Genomic DNA, 21,084 nt, shown 5'->3' on the forward strand with positions numbered 1-21,084 from the left:
CGTAACAATCTTACCTTTATATTTCCCTTGCGTTGCTCATTAATGGTATAGTCATAAACAAAGGAGGGGGAGATGTGGGGAACAGCAGGGCCAAGTAAACAAGGAACCGAGAGGAGAGCTGTGGCCAAAAGGCTGGTCTCTGTTATCACAGCCTTGTACAGGCAAGAGTTACTTGTTATCGGCCCTACGGCCCTGCATAGACGGGTGTTATTTATTACTGGTCTTGAAGGTTACAGAATTGCTGTGTTAGTTATAAACACAGGAACATGGAAAAATACAGAATGTGACTGAGAGATATAAAAGTCTTGCGGCTTAACCCAATAAACGATTTCGTACGTACCCTAGCCGGAATCCGTGCCTTCATACACCACACTTACTATGCGTCAAACGGCTTTCTAGGCGCTGTTTAGACAATCCACTTAACCAGTGGTCCAGGAGTACACGTTCAGGTACAAAGTAGAAGTCGTGATATTATTTATTATTAAGTGCTTACTATGTGTTAAACACTATTCTAAGCGCTGTTTGGACAATCCACTTAACCAGGGGTCCAGGAATTCCTATTCAGATACAAGGTATAAGTCGTCCTTGTGTTCATTAAGTGCTTAATGTGTGCAGAGAGCTGTACTAAGTGCTTAGTGCAGTGCTCTGCACATAGTAAGAGCTCAATTAATACAACTGAATGAATAATAAAAGATAGGAGAAAGTACACGTGAGGGGATTAAACACAGTCCCTGTCCCCCATGCAGATCACAATCTAAAAGTGGATAGGAATCACATCTACCAAATCTGTTGTATCAAATGCTCCCAACAACTTAGTACAGTGCTCTGCATCATCATCATCATCATCATCAATCGAATTTATTAAGTTCCTACCATGTGAAGAGCACTGTACTAAGTAGTTAATTCCTTAGTAGATACCACTTATTGATTGATAGTTGTCTTTCATCCTCGAAGAAGGTTCCATAGTACTTAACAAATGCCATAATAATGATATAGTGAGTGCTTAACAAATATCATAACAATAATGATATAATTGTGTAACAAATGCCATAATAAGAATTTAGTGAGAGCTTAACAAATACCATAATAATAACATATTAAGTGCCTAACAAATGCCATAATAATAGTAACATAGTAAGTGCTAGAAAAATTCCGTAATAATGTAGTAGGTACTTAACAAATCACATAATAATAATATAATTAGTGCTTAACAAATGCTATAACAATAATATAGTGAGTGAACAGTGCCCCAGCGCTTATAACAGTGCCTAGTGGCACATAGTAAGCGCTTAACAAATACCATTATCATTAGTATTATTATTGTTGTTAAGTCCCTTAATAAGATAGTGAGTCCCTCACAAATACCACAATAATAATATAGTGAATGCTTAAAAATGCCATAATAATAGTATAGTGAGTGCTCAGCAAATACCGTTATAATAATATAGTAAATGCCTAACAAATGTCATAATAATGATATAGTAATAATAATAATAATAATAACAATAATTATAACCATAATAATAATATAGTAAATGCTTAACAAATGCCTTAATAATATAGTTAGTGCTTAACACATACCATAATAAGAATTTAGTAAGTGCTTAATAAATGCCACAATAATAACAATATGAGTGCTTAACAAATGTCATAATAATAATATTGTGAGTGCTTAATATTTACAATAATAACAGCAGAGTGAGTGCTAAACAAATATCAGAATAGAATAGTGAGCGCTTAACAAATGCAACAGCAACGATGATAATATTAATAATTATTGTAAATCTAGGTGGATAAATCTAGCTGGTCCAATCTCTCCCGTGAGTTTTGTGATTTTTCTCCTAGAGGTTGAACACTGGGAATCCTAGCCTCTGTGAGCAGGCAGGATCCCCACAGGATGGGAGAATATGAGAGTCGTTTGTTTTTCAGTTCATAAACCCGGCTTCTCCGTTTGTGCAGCACGTTGTTCTGAGAGTATTTGCCATCAATTCTGGGCTCAGATGGGATGGCCATCAGAGATCTAGAGCACTTTCTGGAGTTCGTGACTGAGGTGGCTGAGAACCGGGTAATTGTGAGAGATAAGGAGAGAATCCATCAGTCAATGGGTGCTTACTGGGTTCAGAACACTGACCTAAGCACTTGGGAGAGTACACTAGTACAGAGTGGGTAGGCACGTTCACTGCCCACAACGAGCTTACAGTCTAGAATTAGAGACAGATGTTAGTCAATCAGTGGCATTATCCAGCAGTTACTGTGTGCAGAGCACTGAACGAGTGATTGGGAAAGTCCAATATAGCAGAATTGGTGGACATGATCCCTAACTCAGAAAGTTTACACTGTAGTTGGGGAGGCAGACATTAGTGAATGAATTAGTGGTATATATTAAGAGACTGTGTGAAGAGCAATGAAGTAAGCAACTGAAAGAGTATGATAGAGTCGGAGACACATTTCATGTACACAACGAGCTGATCGTCTAGAGGGATCAAGCAAAGCTCTCTCATTTCATTCCAGACCTGATTCTAAAAAGACCCGGGAGGAAGGTGAGCTTGATTTTCCTGATTTTAATAAATGGGGTATTAAGTTGAGGAAATTGAGATGCAGAGAAGCGAAGTAGCTGGCCCAGGGCACACAGCAGGCAACCGGCAGAGCCGGGATTATGCCCTTTCTATTAGGCCAAGTTCAGGGCATTGTTTACAGGACAGGGGATGACTAGGCTGGAGAGGGATGTTCCGGACTGATGCTGGGACTGAGAACGGTGAGGCTTTTTTATGATGATGATGTTATTAGTTAAGCGCTTACTAAGTGCCAAGCACTGTTCTAAGCACTGGGATAGATACAAGGTAATCTGGTTGTACCACGTGGGGCTCACAGTCTTCATCCCCATTTTATAGATGAGGGAACCGAGGCACAGAGAAGTGAAATGACTTGCCCGAAGTCATACAGTTGACAAGTGGTGGAGCTTGGATTACAACCCATGAGCAAAAACTCCTCACTCTCGGCTTCAAGGCTCTCCATCACCTCGCCCCCTCCTACCTTACCTCCCTTCTCTCCTTCTACAGCCCAGCCCGCACCTTCCACTCCTCTGCCACTAACCCCCTCACTTTGCCTCGTTCTCGCCTGTTCCACCGTCGACCCCCGGCCCACGTCCTCCCCCTGGCCTGGAATGCCCTCCCTCCGCACATCCGCCAAGCTAGCTCTATTCCTCCCTTCAAAGCCCTACTGAGAGCTCACCTCCTCCAGAAGGCCTTCCCAGAATGAGCCCCCTCCTTCCTCTCCCCCTCCTCCTCCCCCCCCCGAACCTCCTTCCCCTCCCCAGAGCACCTGTATATATGCTTGTACTGATTTATTACTCTATTTATTCTATTTGTACATATTTACTATTCTATTTATTTTGTCAATGATGTGCATCTAGCTTTACTTCTATTTATTCTGATGACTTGATACCTGACCACATGTTTTGTTTTGTTGTCTGTCTCCCACTTCTAGACTGTGAGCCCGTTGTTGGGTAGGGACCGTCTCTGTATGTTGCCAACTTGTACTTCCCAAGCGCTTAGTACAGTGTTCTACACACAGTAAGTGCTCAATAAATACGATTGAGTGAATGAATGAATGACTCCCAAGACCGGGTTCTATCCACTAAGCCACGCTCCATCTATGTGTTAAGTGGTATTTGTTAAGTGCTTACTATATCAATATTATCATTACTTTATCACTAGTATGGTATATTACTATTATTATTCGAATTAATGTTCTATTCTACTGCTGTACATACTGTATTGTTCCACTGTTCTATTATTACTCTTCTAAGAGCTGGAGTAGATTACAATTTCATTAGGTTGGATACAGTCCCTGTCCTGTATTGGGCTCACAGTCTAAGTAAGGTAGAAAAGAGGAGAACTGAGGCACAGAGAAGTTAAGTAACTCGTCCAAGGTCACACAGCAAGCAGTTGTCAGAGTCAGAATTAGAACCCAGCTCCTCGGAATTCCAGGACCATGCTCTTACCACTAGGCCATGCTGTTTCTCCCAGGCTTGTTAGTTCGAGGGTCTCTTGGAGGTTGCAGAGACTCTGCCCTGAGAAGTCTTAACCTACCCTCCATCCTGCCATGGCTTGAGATATGGTGCCTTGTACCATATTCATTTATTTATATTAATGTCTGTCTCCCCCTGTAGACTGTATGCTAACTGTGGGCAGGGAACATATTTGCTAATTCTATTGTATCGTGCTCTCCCAAGCATTTAGTATACTGCTCTGCAAATAGCCAATAAATACCATTGATAAATTGATTGATGGATTGATTGATTGTGAGAAGCAGCATGGCTTAGTGGAAAGAGCGTGGGCCTGGGAGTCAGAGGTCGTGGGTTCTAATCCCCGTTCTGGCACTTATCAGATGTGTGACTTTGGGCAAGTCACTCAACTTCTCTGTGCCTCAGTTAACTCATCTGTAAAATGGGAACTAAGACTGTGAGCCCCATGTGGGACAACCTGATTACTTGTATCTACCCCAGTGCTTAGAACAGTGCTTGGCACATATTAAGAGCTTAACAAAAGCCATTATTATCATTATTAGTGTTATTGTATGCCATGGAACTGAAAACTGGAGGAGCGTGTGTTCAGGTGTAGATGCACCTTTCCTCGTTTTGGAGAAAAATTAATGTTGCTGGGATTTTTCTCAAATATTTCCCTGCCAGGACAGCATTTTCCAGTAGTCAATCCATCATTCAATCATAGTATGGATTGAATGTCTTTCATCTGTAGACGCCACACCATGGGTAGAGGGGAGCAGAGGAGAAAATGCAAAGGAGGAAAGAGTAGGAATTAATCCTCATTTTACAGTTGAGGTAACTGGGACCCAGAGAAGTGAAGTGACTTGCCCAAGGTCACACAGCAGACACATGGCAGAACCGGGATTAAAACCCAGGTTTTCTAACTTCCAGGCCCATGCTCTAACCACAAGACCACACTGTTTGGATAACTTAATATTTTCACCTCCATCCATCCCTCCCACAGGACCCTATTTCCTCACAAGGAATAAATGGCCAATCAAACGGCAGTGAGGGAATGCCTCCTGTTGGGTTTCTCGGAGATGCAGGACATGCAGCTTGTCCAGGCCTCTCTATTCCTCCTGGTCTACCTGGCAGCTTTGATGGGGAATCTCCTCATCGTCGCCGTCACCAACCTAGTCCGGGGCCTCCACACCCCCATGTACTTCTTCCTCAGGAACCTGGCCATCCTTGACCTCTGCTCATCTCTGTCACCGTCTCCAAATCCACCCACAAATCCCTGACCGACTGCAGAGAAATTTCTGTCCCGGGTTGCATCTCACAAGTCTTCTTAGTAATCATCCTTGGGGGTGTCGAAGTGACCTTGCTCACGGGGATGTCCTACAACCCCTATGCCTCCATGTGCCACCCACTGCGCTACGGGGTCATCATGGACCGAGGGGCCCGTGGGAGGATGGCTGCCACATCTTGACTCAGCAGGGGGCTGAACGGAGGCATCCACACGGCCCAGACTTTCTCCCTCCTCTTCTGTGACACCATCGCCATCCTTCAGGTGTTCTGCGACATCTCTTCCCTCATCTGGCTCTCCTGTTCCAGACGCTACAGTGATGAGATCGCCGTTCTGGGCCTCAGCATGTTTCTGGGCGTCGGGTGTTTCGTCTCCATCGTCGTCTCGTAAATGAGCATTTTCTGGGCCATGCTGAGGATGCTGGCCTCTGAAGGCCGGCCAAAACCTTCTCCACCTGCATGCCCAATCTCATCATCGTCACTGTCTTCTTCTCCACAGGCGTGTTTGGCTATCTCAAGCAGCCCTCACACTCTTCCTCGGTGTTCGACCTGCTGATGTCCGTGTTCTATACAGTGGTGCTTCCCACCCTGAACTCCCTCATTTACAGCCTGAGGAACAGGGACATGAAGGCCGCACTGGGGAGGTTCCTGAGGTAGAAATTTTTCGTGTAGAATCAAATGCCTCTAATCTGTTCAAAAGTGGAAGATCAGCATTGAATCTATCCACCAATCAATAAGCTGTATTTATTGAGTGCTTACTGTATGCAAAACACTCTACTAAACGTAGATACATTGGAGGACAGAGATACGTGCACTCTGAAGATTTCAGCACCTAGATATTCAATTAATCATATTTATTGAGTGCTTTCATTTTTTAATGATATTTATTAAGCACTTCCTAGATGCCAGGCTCTGCTCTAAGCACTAGGGTAAATACAAGCTACTCAGGATGGACACAGTGTATTGTCCCACATAGGGCTCACAGTTTTAATCCCCATTTGACAGATGAGGTAACTGAGGCATAGAGAAGTTAAGTGGCTTGCCCAAAATCTCATAGAAGACAAATGGCAGAGCCGAAATTAGAACCCTTGCCCTCTGTCATATTTATTGAGTGCTTACTATTTGCCAAAAAACTACCCTCGTGCTAGATTAGGGTAGATAGGGGTAGACGGGAACATATCTATCAACTCTATTGTAATGTCCTCTCCTAAACGCTTTGCACCATGGTCTGCACACAGTAAGCTCTAAATAAATACAACTGATTGACTCACTCAAGTAGTACAATTTGTGCCTCGATCTTGTCTATGTCACCGCCAACCCCTCGCCCATATCCTGCCTCGGGCAGGATGTTCTAATCTTCCCCTTTAATATCTGACAGATCACCACCCTCTCCACTTTCAAAGTCTTATTAAAATGCCATCTCCTCCAACAGGCCTTCCCCAACTAAGCCCTTATTTCTCCTGCTCCTTCTCCCTTCTTTGTCATCTATACACTTCTATCTGTGTCTTTTGGGAATTTGATACTCCTTTAATCTGTGTTGAGCACTGGATTAAAGCCCAGCCCACACACGTCACTCCTTTTACACCAATCTTCTCCTTGTACCTCAATCTCGTCTATCGTGCTGATGACCTCTCGTCCACATGCTGCCTCTGGCCTGGAACACCCTCCCTCCTCAAATCCAACAGATAATGACTTGCCCCCCTTCAAAGCCTTATTGAAGGGACATTTCCTCCAAGAGGCCTTCCCTGACTAAGCCATCATTTCCTTTTCTCCCTCTCGCTTTTGCCTTGCCCTGATTTGCTCCCTTAATTCAACTCTCCCTCAGCCCCACTGCTCTTATTTTCATACCTGGAATTTATTTATTTATATCAATGTCTATCCCTCCCTCTAGGCGGTAAATTTGTTGTGGGCTGTCGATGTGCATGTAATTCCCAGGAGAAGCAGCAGGGCGCAGTCGATAGAACACAGACTTGGGAGTCAGAAGGTCATGGGTTTTAATCCCGGCTCTGTCACTTGTCTGCCTGTGACCTAGGGCAAATCCCTTAACTTCTCTGTGCCTCAGTTACGTCATCTGTAAAATGGGGGTTGAGACTGTGAGCCCCATGTCAGACAAGGGACTGTGTCCAACCCAATTTCCTTGTATCCTCTACGGTGTCTGGAACATAGTAAGCACTTAACAAATGCCATAATTATTACTATTATTATGTGGAACTCTCCAAGCTGCTTAACTGACTGAATTATTAAATGCTTGGGAGAGTACAATTGCCGAAATTGAGGTATGGCGAGGCTAATTAACTATCCCAAGGTTATAGCGGGCAAGAAGCCAAATTAAGCTTTCCATTCATTCATTGATTCATTCATTCAGTCGCATTTATTGAGCGCTTACTGTATGCAGAGCACTGTACTAAGCGCTTGGGAAGATTAAATTGGCAATTTATAAAGACGGTCCCTATCCAACAACGGGCTCACAGTCTAGAAGGGCCATTCCAGGGCCCTTTCCAGTAAACTGCCCCGCTGAGACCCTCATTTACCACCCCATAATGTGCAGGGTCCAGGTGGGTTAATCGGCTAGACATAAACATTAATAAATCAAAGCAGGTGGCGATGTTGTGCATCATGGTACTCAGTGATCCAAAGACTCACTAGGCAGCCGCCATCTTCCCACAGGCCACATCATTCATGATGACCCTGTAGCTCAGGGAGAGGCAGATGGCCACCTACCGGTCAAAGGACATCTCCGTGAGCAGGGGAGTGTCTGCACAGACACAGAGTATGAACGCATAGAACACAGTACATGAACACAGAGTATGAGTGCTTACTGTGTGCAGAGAACTGTACTAAACCCTTGGGAGAGTACAATAGAGCAGGTTGACATGATCCCTTCCGTAAAGAGTCTTACAATCTAGTGGTGGAATTGTTATCATTATCTATTATTTAGTGCCATTGAGTCGGCACTTATGTACATTCCAATCAATCAATCAATCAATCAATCATGTTTACTGTATGAAGAGCATTTTACTAATCACTTGAGGAGGGTACAGTGTAACAGAGTTGGTAGACACATTCCCTACCCCCAGGGAGCTTAGGTAGAGTCCAGAGGGGGAGACAGACATTGGTATAAACATACAAATTACATCTATGTACATAACTCCTGTGGGGCTGAGGGAGGGGCGAATGAAGCATATAATATCTACAGACTTACTATATTATAGTAGATTATATTGTATTATATTATATAATAAATTACAATTCATGAGTTACATCCAGAATTGATTTATTTAGGCCATGGTAGGAGTGGTAGTTCGGTAGGCAGAGGTGAACGCTGTCTAGAACGAGCATTACCCTACAACTCCCAGAAACGTTTGGGCCCCGCGCCCCCATGCCGCTCTCCCACACCTAGTAACAGGGCCTAAAATGACCGTGGCTCCCCCGAGGACAGACGGGAGTGGAAGCTACGTAGATGGAGGTAAAAGCTGTCTAGAACGAGCATCAAACTACAGCTCCCGGAATTCTTTGTGCCCGGAGCCGCCATGCCACTCTCCCTCTCCTCGCGACAAGGCCTGAGTTGGTGGCGGGCATGACAGGAGTGGTAGTTCAGTAGGCGGAGGTGAATGCTATCTAGAACGAGCATCACACTACAAATCCTAGATAAATGTGTTTCCCGCGATGCCACGGCACTCTGCTTTTAATAATAATAATAATGATAGCATTTATTAAGCGCTTACTATGTGCAAAGCACTGCTCTATCAATTCCTTTTCCTTGGGAAGTGGCCTAGCATGGCTGAAACTACGCCACAAGGAATGACGGGAATGGTAGTTCAGTAGACGGAGATGAAGGCTGTCTAGAACGAGCATCACACTAAAATTCCCAGAAGTCTTTGTACCCGAGCCACCATGCCACTCTCCCTCACCTCGTGACAAGGCAAGACATGTCGGAGGGTTTGTCCGCAGGGCTGTGACGGAAGTGGTAGTTCGCTGGGCAGAAGTAAATGCTGTTCAGAACAAAAGTCAGAATATAACTATCAGAACTCTTTGTCTCACGAGACGCCAAGCCACTATCCCTCACCTCGTGACAGGTCTTCAATGTCTGTCACGGTGACCGGGCTCGACTACATAGGAACCCAAAGGATAGGGCGGGGACTAATGAGGGTTCGCTCTTTTAGGGGCATCTCTGGGAAAGACAAGAACATCTGCAGAAAAGTGCCGAGCGGGTTTATTCAAGTGCATAGATGTGTTATATCCCAGCCCGGGTAAGATGTCTGAACACAGTAGGTGAAGCTACTCAGTGCCTAGACACTGGATTGTGTGGTAAACTCTTTCGGGAGGGAATGGGATTAAAGGAACATGATCTAGAGCGAGGTTAGGGTCTCAGAGTTCTCTATGTAATACCTCAAGGGGAGTGGTAACAGGTACTTAACAAATAAGATGATTACAATCGTTATCAATGGGAAACGCCCTGAACATCCACTTCCATTGCCTTTCGCGCTCCACAAAATGGCCCCTGTTCCCCAAAGGGCATGGCGGTAATGGTAATTGTGTAGGCAGAGGTGAAAGCTGTCTAGAACAAGCATCCCACCACTACTCCCAGAGGTCTCTGTGCCCGAGCCGCCATGGCACTTTCAATCTCTTTGCGACAGTGCCAGACCAGACCGCAGGCCCTGCCGCGGGGCATTACAGGAGTGGTAGTCCTTTTGGCGGCAGTGATAGCCGTCTAGACCGAGCATCACATTACTACTCCGAGAGGTCTTTGTGCCCCGAGCCACCTTGCCACTGTTTCTCTCCTCCAGACAGGACCAGACATGGCCGCGGGCCCCGCTGTGGGGCATGGCAGGAGTTGTAGTTGCCAACTTGTACTATATGTTGCCAACTTGTACTTCCCAAGCGCTTAATACAGTGCTCTGCACACAGTAAGCGCTCAATAAATGCGATTGAATGAATGAATGAATGGTAGTTTGGTAGGCGAAGGTGACCGCTGTCTAGATGGAGCATCATAATACAGCTCCTAGAAGACCTTGTGCCCCGCGCCGCTGCGCCAGTTTCCTTCTCTTTGGGAACTAATGAGGTTTCGCTTCTGGGGAGCATTTTGGAGAGGGCCAAGAGCAGCTGCCTGGACCAGCTGGGAGCGGGCTCATGACAATGAAAGGATGTATTAGAAACCCCTATCGATTTAAGGGGACGTCCTGCAGTACATGGGGCAGCTCAGTGCCTAGGCGATTGGTTGAGTGGTAAGCACTTCCGAGAGCGAATGGGATTAAAGGAGTACGATATGGATCGAGTTCGGGGTCTCTGTGTTCTCTGTGCTACACCTCACAGGGAGTGGTAGCAAGTATTTAAAAATACCATAATTATTATCAATCCCAACTGGAAAACGTTCTATCCAATGGCCTCCTGTCCCTTTTCCTCTGGGGCATGATGGATGTGGTAGATCAGGAGGCGGAGGTGAGTGAAAAGATCACGGGGTTTGGAGTCAGAGGTCATGGGATCAAATCCCGGCTCCACCAATTATCAGCTGTGTGACTTTGGGCTAGTCACTTAACTTCTCTATGCCTCAGTTACCTCATTTGTAAAATGGGGATTAAGACTGTGAGCCTCCCGGGACAACCTGATCACCTTATAACCTCCCCAGCGTTTACAACAGTGCTTTGCACATAGTAAGCGTTTAATAAATGCCATCATCATCAAGGCCGGTCAAGAGCGCATCAGACTACGACTCTCAGAAGGCTTTCTGCCCCGATCTGACGGGCCAGGCTGACTCCCACCGCGACAAGGTCTCATGTTATGGGTGGGTGCCTGGACTGACCTCTGTCTCTTCCGCTTACTCGCAGTGCTGTTGATTCAGGGATTTCTTTTGGCCCATCGCGGGTGCGGGGACCGTACGACCAGAGTAGAGGCGGTCTGGGTCCCACATCGGGGCTTGCAGCCTGGGGAAAAGAGTTAACATGTAGTTCATCCTTATGTTTACAGGTGTGGCAGTTGAGGCACACAGATTCCAGAATGTCTTGACTAAGATCACACAGCACAAAAGCGTCCAACCCGGGATTTGGTCCCAGGTCCGCCCCATCCCAGCCCTGCGCCCTTTCCAACTCCCTTCGCTGCTTCTCGAGGGTGGTGAGAGGCTGTTTAGATGGAGGCCGGGCTCTGGGAATCCGGAGGAGCCGGCCGGGGCCAGACGAATCCGGGCAGTTGCCCTCTAGTGGCAACTCTCGAGTATTACCTCGGCGCTCAACCGATGCTTCCGTCCTTTTGTACTACGTCATAATAATAATGATAATGATGGCATTTGTTACGCGCTTACTATGTGCAAAGCCCTGTTCTAAGCTCTGGGGGGACCAACATGATCAGGTTGTCCCACGTGGGGCTCACAGTCAACCCCCAATTTACAGATGAGGTAACTGAGGCTCAGAGAAATTAAGTGACTTGCCCAAGGTCGCACAGCAGACATGTGGCAGAGCCGGGATTCGAACCCAAGACCTCTGACTCCAAAGCCCGGGCTCTTTCCACTGAGCCACGCTGCTTCTCATCCTCTATGTCCTCTTCCTACTGCGAAAATCTATTTTTGTCCCTCCTCCCGTCTACATTGTCCAGTTCCTTGGGCCGAGGACCATGTGTACTAGGGCCCTCTGCCACCTCCAACTCCACCTGTCCAAAACTGTCCTCCTTCTCTTCCAATTCCAACCCTGTCCCGGCATCTCCTTTTTTATTGATCTCTTTGTTTTTTCTTCTACTGGTATTTCTACATAAGCGCTTGCTATATGCCTGGTGCCCTTGGCGCTGGGGTAGATTCAAAATAATCTGGTTGGACACACCCCTGTCCCACATGGCACTCACAGTCTTCACCTTCCCTTTTACAGAGGAGGTAACTGAGGCCTCGAGATTTCATTCACTTATTCCTTCATTCATTCACTAAATCTCAATGTTTGAGCGCTTAGTGTATACAAAGCACTGTCCTCAGAGCATGGAAGAGTACACTATAACAAGAAATAGACACAATCCCTGCTCACAGTAATATCCCAGTCTAGAGGGATAGACAAACGTTAATATACAGAAAAAGATAAAGAATGAAAGAAAATAATAAATCAATCAGACATTGTCAGAGGGGGACTTGTCCACAGGGTGGCATAGTCAAGAGCCGGAATTAGAGATCTCGGCACCAGATCCAGCTGCTTTCCTTTCGCATCACTGTAGATCGTACGACTTTCCTTCCTGGCTCACAAGTCTGAATTTTGGTGTTGTGTTTGACTCAATCGATCGATCCTTCGATCAATCGTTTTGATTGAGTGCCTTCTGTGAGTCCAGGACCCTCACTCAGCTTTTGCTGGAGTACATCCCAAGAAGAAAAGCGACACGTTCCCTGGCCACAGTGAGCTTTCGATTTCCAGGGGATGACAGGCACAAATAGGAATCAATTAATTGCGGCCATAGATGAAAGGGCTGTGGAACTGGGAGTTGAGGAGAGAGGCTCAGCGCGGCCGCAGCGTTGCACAATGCCGCCCTTTGTCAGGCTGAGTATCGGCTACCCGAGCCTTCTGCGAGCCCCCCAACGGCCGCGAGACAAGTCGTGGTAGCACGACAGGGATGGTAGTTCTGTAGGCGGAGGCGATCACTGTCCAGAGAGAGCATCAGAATACGACTCCCTAAGGTCTTTGGGCCTTGAGCCTCCATAGTACCCTCCTGCCAGGGATGGACTAAGTCTGTACCTGGCTTGATCTCCATGGGGATCTGACGGAGAGCACTGAGTGTTAATGAAGGTTTGCTCCAGAGTGATCATCTTGGGGAGGGCCAAGGGCCTGGACCAGCAGCGAGAGGGCTCATGCCAATGAAACGCCTCCCGATTTAAGGGGCCTGCCTTCAATACACGCGGCCGCTCAGTGCCCTGGCGGTCGATTGTCTGGCAACCTTTCCTGTGAGCGAATGGAATGAAAGGAGCCCGATGTGAACTGAGTTTGGGGTCTCTGTGTTCTTTGTACTACACATCACAGGGAGTGGTAGCAAGTACCTATAAAATACCATAATTACTCTCAATCTCAATCGGAAAACGTTCTAAGGAAACGATGCCCGCACCTTCCGCACTCTGGCCCACTCCATCGGGCACGATGGGACTGGTAGTTCGGGAGGCGGAGGTGAAGGCCAGTCAAGGGCGAGGGTCAGATTACTACTCCCAGACGTCTCTGTGCCCAGATCCCCCTCCCTCTCTCTCACCGCGACACGGCCGGATTGTTTAACAATAATAATAATAATGGTGATGGTATTTGTTAAGCGCTTACTACGTGCAAAGCACTGTTCTAAACGCTGGGGAGGTTACAAGGTGATCAGGCTGTCCAAGGGGGGGGCTTGTCCCGAGGTGACCCTCGGGTACTGGCCATCTCAAGGTCAAAAGCTATCTCATGACCACCTGAGCCAGCAGGCGGAACTCGGAAGTGAGGGTGGGATACCGCCCCCATGACCAAATCTGCTAGATTGACAGCCCAAGCTGGGAATACAGAAGGTGTCCCTCGCCCCCGTGCCAATCAAATTAGGTATGGAGGAGGCGGGGAGGGCAGAGATTGGATAGACAGAGGCCGGAAGCTGGAATGGCCTAGGGGCACAGGCAATAAATACCTGTCGCCTCTGACCTTCGGGGTCAGAACACCAGGACACGCAGCAGCAGGAGCAGCCGCCGCTGCAGCAGCAGCAGCAGCCCACGTGTCTCTCCCTGCCCAGAAGGCCAGACGCCCGCTCTGCAACCAGAACCAACACACTGAGGCAAGGGCCGCGGGATGGGTGAGTGTCTCGTGGGTGGGACCCAGGTATCCCGCTGCTGATGGGAATTATGAGTGGATTCCTCCCATGTAGGGAGAGCACATTGTGAGAGCTAGCCGCCCACCGCGTGCGCGGGTAATGTAATGCGGGTAATGTAATGAATTCTTCCCATGTGGGAAAGTAAGTGTATTCTTCCCGAGTGGGAAGTGCACATGGGTGAGAGTTAACCAACTCACCCACGTGCGATTAACGGATGATTGTGTTCCTCCCGTGTAGGGAAGCTCTAATATTGCTAATTGATTATATTCCTCCAGAAAGGGAAGCTCAATCCATTGCGCCTAAACAATTACATAAATTCAATTCACCTCGCAGAATAAATTTTATATAAAATTTAGGCTTCCCGTCCCCGGCCTCTCTCTCTCTCTCGCCTCGCCGATCACTGAACGAACCCGTCCCCGGACGACGGGTGACAGGGCTCACAGCTTTAATCCCCATTTTACAGATGAGGTAACTGAGGCGTAGATAAGTTAAGTGACTTGCCCAAAGTCACATAGCTGACAGTTGGCGGAGCCGGGATTTGAACCCATGACCTCTGACTCCAAAGCCCGGGATATTTCCACTGATCCACGTGTTTGGGTGGGGGCCTGGGCTGGCCTCTGTCGCCTCTGCTTTCTCTCAGTGCTATTGGTTCAGCGATTATTGTTGGCCCATCGCGGGTGTGGGGATCGTACGACCGGAGCAGAGGCAGCCTGCGTCCCACATCGGGGCTCGCAGCCTGGGGAAGAGAGTTTAACACGTAGTTCATCCCAGTGTTTTGCACATAGGAAGAGCTTAACAAATACCATTATTATTATTAGGTTTACACATGTGGTAGCTGAGGCACACAGATTCCAGAGTGTCTTGACTAAGGTCACACAGCACAAAAGGGTCCAAACCGGGACTTGGACCCAAGTCTGCACCATCCCAGCCCTGCGCCCTTTCCAACTCCCTTCGCTGTTTCTCGAGGGTGGTTCGAGGTTGTTTGGATGGCGGCGGGGCTCTGGGAATCCGGAGGAAACGGCCGGGGCCAGACGAATCCGGGCAGCTGCCCTCTTGTGGCAACTCTGGAGTATTACATCGGCGCTCAGGCGATGCTTCAGTCCTTTTCTACTTCGTCATCCCCTATGGTGTCCTACTACTGGGAAAATATATTTTTTGTCCCTCCTCCCGTCTACACTGTCCAGCTCCTTGGGCCAGGGCCCATGTGTACTAGGGCCCTCCGGCACCTCCAACTACACATGTCCAAAACGGTCCTCCTTCTCTTCCAATTCCAACCCTGTCCCCGCACCAAAATTTTATTGGTCTCTTTTCTTTCACTGGTATTTTTTCATAAGTGCTTGCTATATGCCAGGTACCATCCTTGGCAATAGGGTAGATTCAGGATAATCTGTTTGGACACACCCCTGTCCCACATGGGACACACGGTCTTCACCTTCCCTTTTACAGAGGAGGTAACTGAAGCCTCAAGATTTCATTCACTTATTCCTTCATTCATTCAGTCGCAATGATTGACCGCTTACTGCATGCAAAGCACTGTCCTCAGAGCTTGCGAGAGTACTCTATAACAATAAGCAGACACAACCCCTCCTCCACATTGAGCTCACAGTCTAGTGGGGGAGACAGAAGTTAATATACAGGAAGAGATAAAGAAGCTAAGAAAAAAATGAATCAATCAGACATTTACAGAGAGGGTACTTGCCGACAGGGTGACATAGTCAAGAGCCGGAATTAGAGCTCTCGGCACCAGATCCAGCTGCTTTCGTTTCGCATCACTGTAGATCGTACGACTTTCCTTCCTGTCTCACTAATCTGAATTTTGGTGTTGTGTTTGACTCAATCAGTAGATTGATCCTTCGATCAATCGTATTGATTGAGTGCCTTCTGTGCATCGAGCACTGCACTCAGCTTTTGCTGGGGTACAGCCCAAAAATAAAAGTGACACGATCCCTGGCCACAATTAGCTTCCAGTATCCAGGAGGAGACAGACACCAATACGAATCAATTCATTCTGCGATCCCCACAGTGGCTTCGAGACAGGTCGTGGGACACGACGGGGATGGTAGTTCTGTAGGTGGAGGTGATCGCTGTCCAGAAAGAACATCAGACTACGACTCCCTGAGGTCTTTGGGCCTCGAGCCTCCACAGGACCCTTCCGCTGAAAGAAGAAAAGACAGGAAATCCCTGTTCACACTCTAGAGCAGGGGATACAGACATCAAAACAAGTGAACAGGCATCAGTAGAATCACGATAAATAAAAAGAATTATACGTATATACACATCATTAATAAAAATAGAATTATAATTATAAATATGTATATATATATACACAAGTGCTGTGTATTAGCGATTAGTCTGGAACAGCCTCCTGAAGGAGGTGAGAATTCAGTAGAGCTTTGAAGGGGGAATTGTGCTTGCTTGGTGGATTTGAGGAAGGTGGGCATTCGAGGTCAAGGGTCTCAGTTTCCTTCCTCTCCTGGTTCTCCTCATCTCTCCGGCCATTCATTCTCAGTCTCCTTTGCGGGCTCATCCTCCCACTCCCATCCCCTTACTGTAGGGGTCCCTCAAGCGTCAGTTCTTGGCCCCCTTCTTTTCTCAATCTACACTCACTCTTTTGGTGAACTCATTCGCTCCCACGGCTTCAACTATCATCTCTACGTTGATGACACCCAAATCTACATCTCTGCCTCTGATCTCTGTCCCTCCCTTCCGGCTCATGTCTCCTCCTGCTTTCAGGACATCTCCATCTGGATGTCTTCCCGCCATCTAAAACTCAATATGTCCAAGACTGAACTCCGTAACTTCCCTCCCAAACCCTAACCTCTCCCTGACTTTCCCGTCACTGTAGACGGCACTCCCATCCTTCCCGTCTCACAAGGCCGCAACCTCGGTGTCATCCTCGACTCTGCTATCTCCTTCACCCCTCACATCCAATCCGTCACAAAAACCTGCCGGTCTCAGCTCCGCAACATCGCCAAGATCCGCCCTTCCCTCTCCTTCCAAACCGCTACCTTACTGGTTCAATCTCTCATCTTATCCGAACTGGATTACTGCATCAGCCTCCTCTCTGATCTCCCATCCTCCTGTCTTTCCCCACTTCAATCTATACTTCACGCTGCTGCCCGGATCATCTTTGTGCATAAACGCTCTGGGCATGTTACTCCCCTCCTCAAAAATCTCCAGTGGCTGCCTGTCAACCTATACATCAAGCAAAAACTCCTCACTTTCGGACTCAAGGCTTTGCATCACTTCTCCCCCTCCTACCTCACCTCCCTTCTCTCCTTCTATAGCCCAGCCCGCACCCTCTGCTCCTCACCGTACCTCGTTCTCGTATGTCCCGCCATCGGCCCGTTGCCCATGTTCTCCTCCTGGCCTGGAATGCCCTCCCTTCCACACATCCGCTAAGCTAGTTCTCTTTCTCCCTTCAAAGCCCTATTGAGAACTCACCTCCTCTAGAAGGTCTTCCCAGACTGAGCCCCCTTTTCTCTCTCCTCCTCCCAATCCCCCACGCCCTACCTCCTTCCCTTCCCCACGACACCTGTGTATTGGAGAAGCAGTGTGGCTCAGTGGAAAGAGAACGGACTTTGGAGTCAGAGGTCTTGGGTTCAAATCCCGGCTCCACCAATTGTCAGCTGGGTGACCTTGGGCAAGTCACTTCACTTCTCTGGGCCTCAGTTACCTTATCTGTAAAATGGGGATTAAGACTGTGATCCCCCCGTGGGACAACCTGATCTCCTTGTAACCTCCCCAGAGCTTAGAACAGTGCTTTGCACATAGTAAGCCCTTAATAAATGCCATTATTATTATTATTATTATTATTATTATTATTATTATTATATACAAATTTATTACTCTATTGATTTTACTTGTACATATTCACTATACTATTAATTTTGGTAATGATGTGCATCTAGCCTTAATTCTATTTGTTCTGATGACTTGACACCTGTCCACATTTTTGTTGTCTATCTCCCCCTTGTAGACTGTGAGCCCGTTGTTGGGTAGGGACCGTCTCTATATGTTGCCAACTTGTACTTCCCAAGCGCTTAGTACAGTGCTCTGCACACAGTAAGCGCTCAATAAATACGATTGAATGAACAAATGAATGAACGAATGAATGAATGACGGTGGGACAGGCGAGAACGAGGCACAGTGTGAAGGTTAGCGGCGGAGGAGCGGAGTGTGCGGGCTGGGCTGTAGAAGGAGAGAAGGGAAGTGAGGTAGGAGGGAGCAAGGTGATGGAGACCTTTGAATTCATTCATTCAATCGTATTTATTGAGCGCTTACTGTGTGCAGAGCACTATACTAAGCGCTTGGGCAGTATAAATCGGTAACATACAGAGACGGTCCCACAACGGGCTCACAGTCTAGAAGGGGGAGAAGCCAGTAGTAAGGAGCTTTGCTTGTTACGGAAGTTAATAGGCAACCAATGGAGATTTTTGACGAGGGCGATGACATGCCCAGAACGTTTCTGTAGAACGATAGTCCGGGCAGCAGAGTGAAGTATAGACTGAAACGGGGAGAGACAGGAGGTTGGGAGATCAGAAAAGATGCTGATGCAGTAATCCAGTCGGGATGTGTTGAGTGATTTTACTAACGTGTTAGCTGTTTGGATGGAGAGGAAAGGGAGGATCTTGGCGATGTTGTGAAGGTGAGACCGGCAGGTTTTGGTGATGGATTGGATGTGTGGGGTGAATGAGAGAGAATGGAGTCAAGAATGACAGGGAGGTTGTGGGCTTGTGAGACGGGAAGGATGGTAGTGCCATCTACAGTCACTCGACACTTGACATGACATGTTAGAGGCTGGTGACTCGTGTTTGGACACCATCCCGCAGTAGTAGCACAATATAGAGAACCTATCAGGTCACATAAAGTAATTGGATTACATTTCCTAGACAATAGTATGCTTGTTTTGAGAAAAACGCTTAACTTTCTCAGCACAAGATCCTTGCACCCAAGTGCACTCTTATAGCCTAACAGAAACTCTTGAGCCTGGTAGTGACAAAACTCTGACTGCATCATGTCCTCCTTGTGCAGGTGGTCAATTTGACAAAATGGACAGAATCCCACACTTACCTACTTTCCTGGAAAGAAGAAAAATATTACATGAAGAATACAGCGCTTCTCCCACCTCATCTCCCTTCTCTCTTTCTACAACCCAGGCTGCACACTCCACTCCCCTGGTGCTAACCTTCTCATTGTGCCCCGATTTCGCCTGTGTCGTTGCCCACCCTGGCCTGGAATGTGCTCCCTCCTCAAACCGGCCAAACAATCACTCTTCCCCCCTTCAAAACCATATTGAAGGCTCACCTTCTCCAAGAAGACCTCCTAGACTAAGCCCCCTTTGCTCTTCCCCACCTCCTAATAGCACTTATATATATCGATTAGTTTATTTGTTTATATTGATGTCTGTTCCCTTGTATTGATGACTGTCTCTCTCCCACCCCCCATACTGTGAACCCAGTGTGGTCAGGGATTGTCTCTTTTTATTGCTGTATTGTACTTTCCAGGGCTTAGAATAGTGCTTTGCACATAGTAAGCACTTAATAAATGACATGACAAAAGTGATTATTACAGTGCTCTGCACACAGTAACGCCCAATAAATGATTGAATGAATGACTCCCCCCTCCCAGTCCCACAGCACTTTTGTACGTATGTGTAATTTATTCATTCTTATTAATGCCTGTCTCCCCCTCTAGACAGTGAGCTTATTGAGGGCAGTGAATGTGTCTGTTCATTATTATATTGTATTCTCCCAAGCCCTCAGTACAGTGCTCTTCACATAGTAAGTGCTTAATACATGCAATTGAATGAATTTATCATTATTGTTAGGGTTAGGGTTTGAATGAGGGTTATGGTTAGGTTTTAGGTTAAGGTTATTTGATCATGGTTATGGTTATGGAGTCATGGTTAGGATTAGGTTTAGCATGCAGGCTAGAACGATGTCTTAAGGTTAGATTTAGGATCAGTTCTGGGCATAGATATAGGGTTTGGTTTAGGGTTTGCTTTAAAGTTAGGCCTCGGATAAAGATTAGGGCTAGAGATTTGTTTAGGGCTTCTCTAGGATTAGGGTTAGTGTTAGTGTTTAGGTTAGGGCTGGGGTTAAGGTTAGTGTTAAGTTAGAGTTACAGTTAAAGTTATGGGTAGGGTTAGGGTTAGACATGAGGTTAGGTTTATGTTATGAAAAGGTTAGGCTTAGCTTTAGCGAGAGGGCTAGCTAGAGACCACAGCTTGTTCTGAGTCAGGCATCTTGAATCCCCCTCCTTCCCAGGAGTGCTCAGGTAATGACGACCAGTCCAGGCATTGAACCGTCCACATACTGAGCACTAGTCTCTTACACAGGTGGGGTTTTAACACATCCTGTCATTTCCATACATGAAATGAGTATCCGAAGCTGTAAAGATGCCCTTATTATTGGAAGTTGGACCGTGCAGAGAATGAGCCAGGGAAAGCTGGAAATAATCAAGAATGAATGGACCGATTGAAGAGCGACATCCTAAAATGGAATGGACTGCTACTGGGCATTTCCAATCGAATGAGCACATCCTCTACTACTCTGCTCATGCTGAAAAAAGAAGAAATGTCTTAGCGGTGATTGTGAAAAAGAAAATCTTAAAAACAATTATCGGTTATAATGCTGTCAATGACAGATAGCTGTCTTTTAGATTCAGAGGAGAACCATTCAGTATAAAAATATTTCAGGTCCCAACACCAGATGCAGAATAAAAAGAAATAGGTAGGTTTTACGATGACGTGCAGAGAGAGATTGATGAAAGCTGTAAGCAAGATGTGCTGATCATCACTGAGGACTGGAATGCAAAAGTTGGTAACGAAATGGAAATGAAGGTTGTTGGAAAATATGGCCTTGTAAATCGGAATCAAGCCGGGGACCGATTTATTAACTTCTTTATCACCAACATCTACTTTATCCAACCTAAACATTGACTACACACGTGGACATCACCAGATGGACTATATAAAAATCAAATACACTATATTATTTGTATCAAGAGGTGGA

Source organism: Tachyglossus aculeatus, unplaced genomic scaffold (assembly GCF_015852505.1).
Source record: "Tachyglossus aculeatus isolate mTacAcu1 unplaced genomic scaffold, mTacAcu1.pri SUPER_30, whole genome shotgun sequence".
NCBI lineage: Eukaryota > Metazoa > Chordata > Mammalia > Monotremata > Tachyglossidae > Tachyglossus > Tachyglossus aculeatus.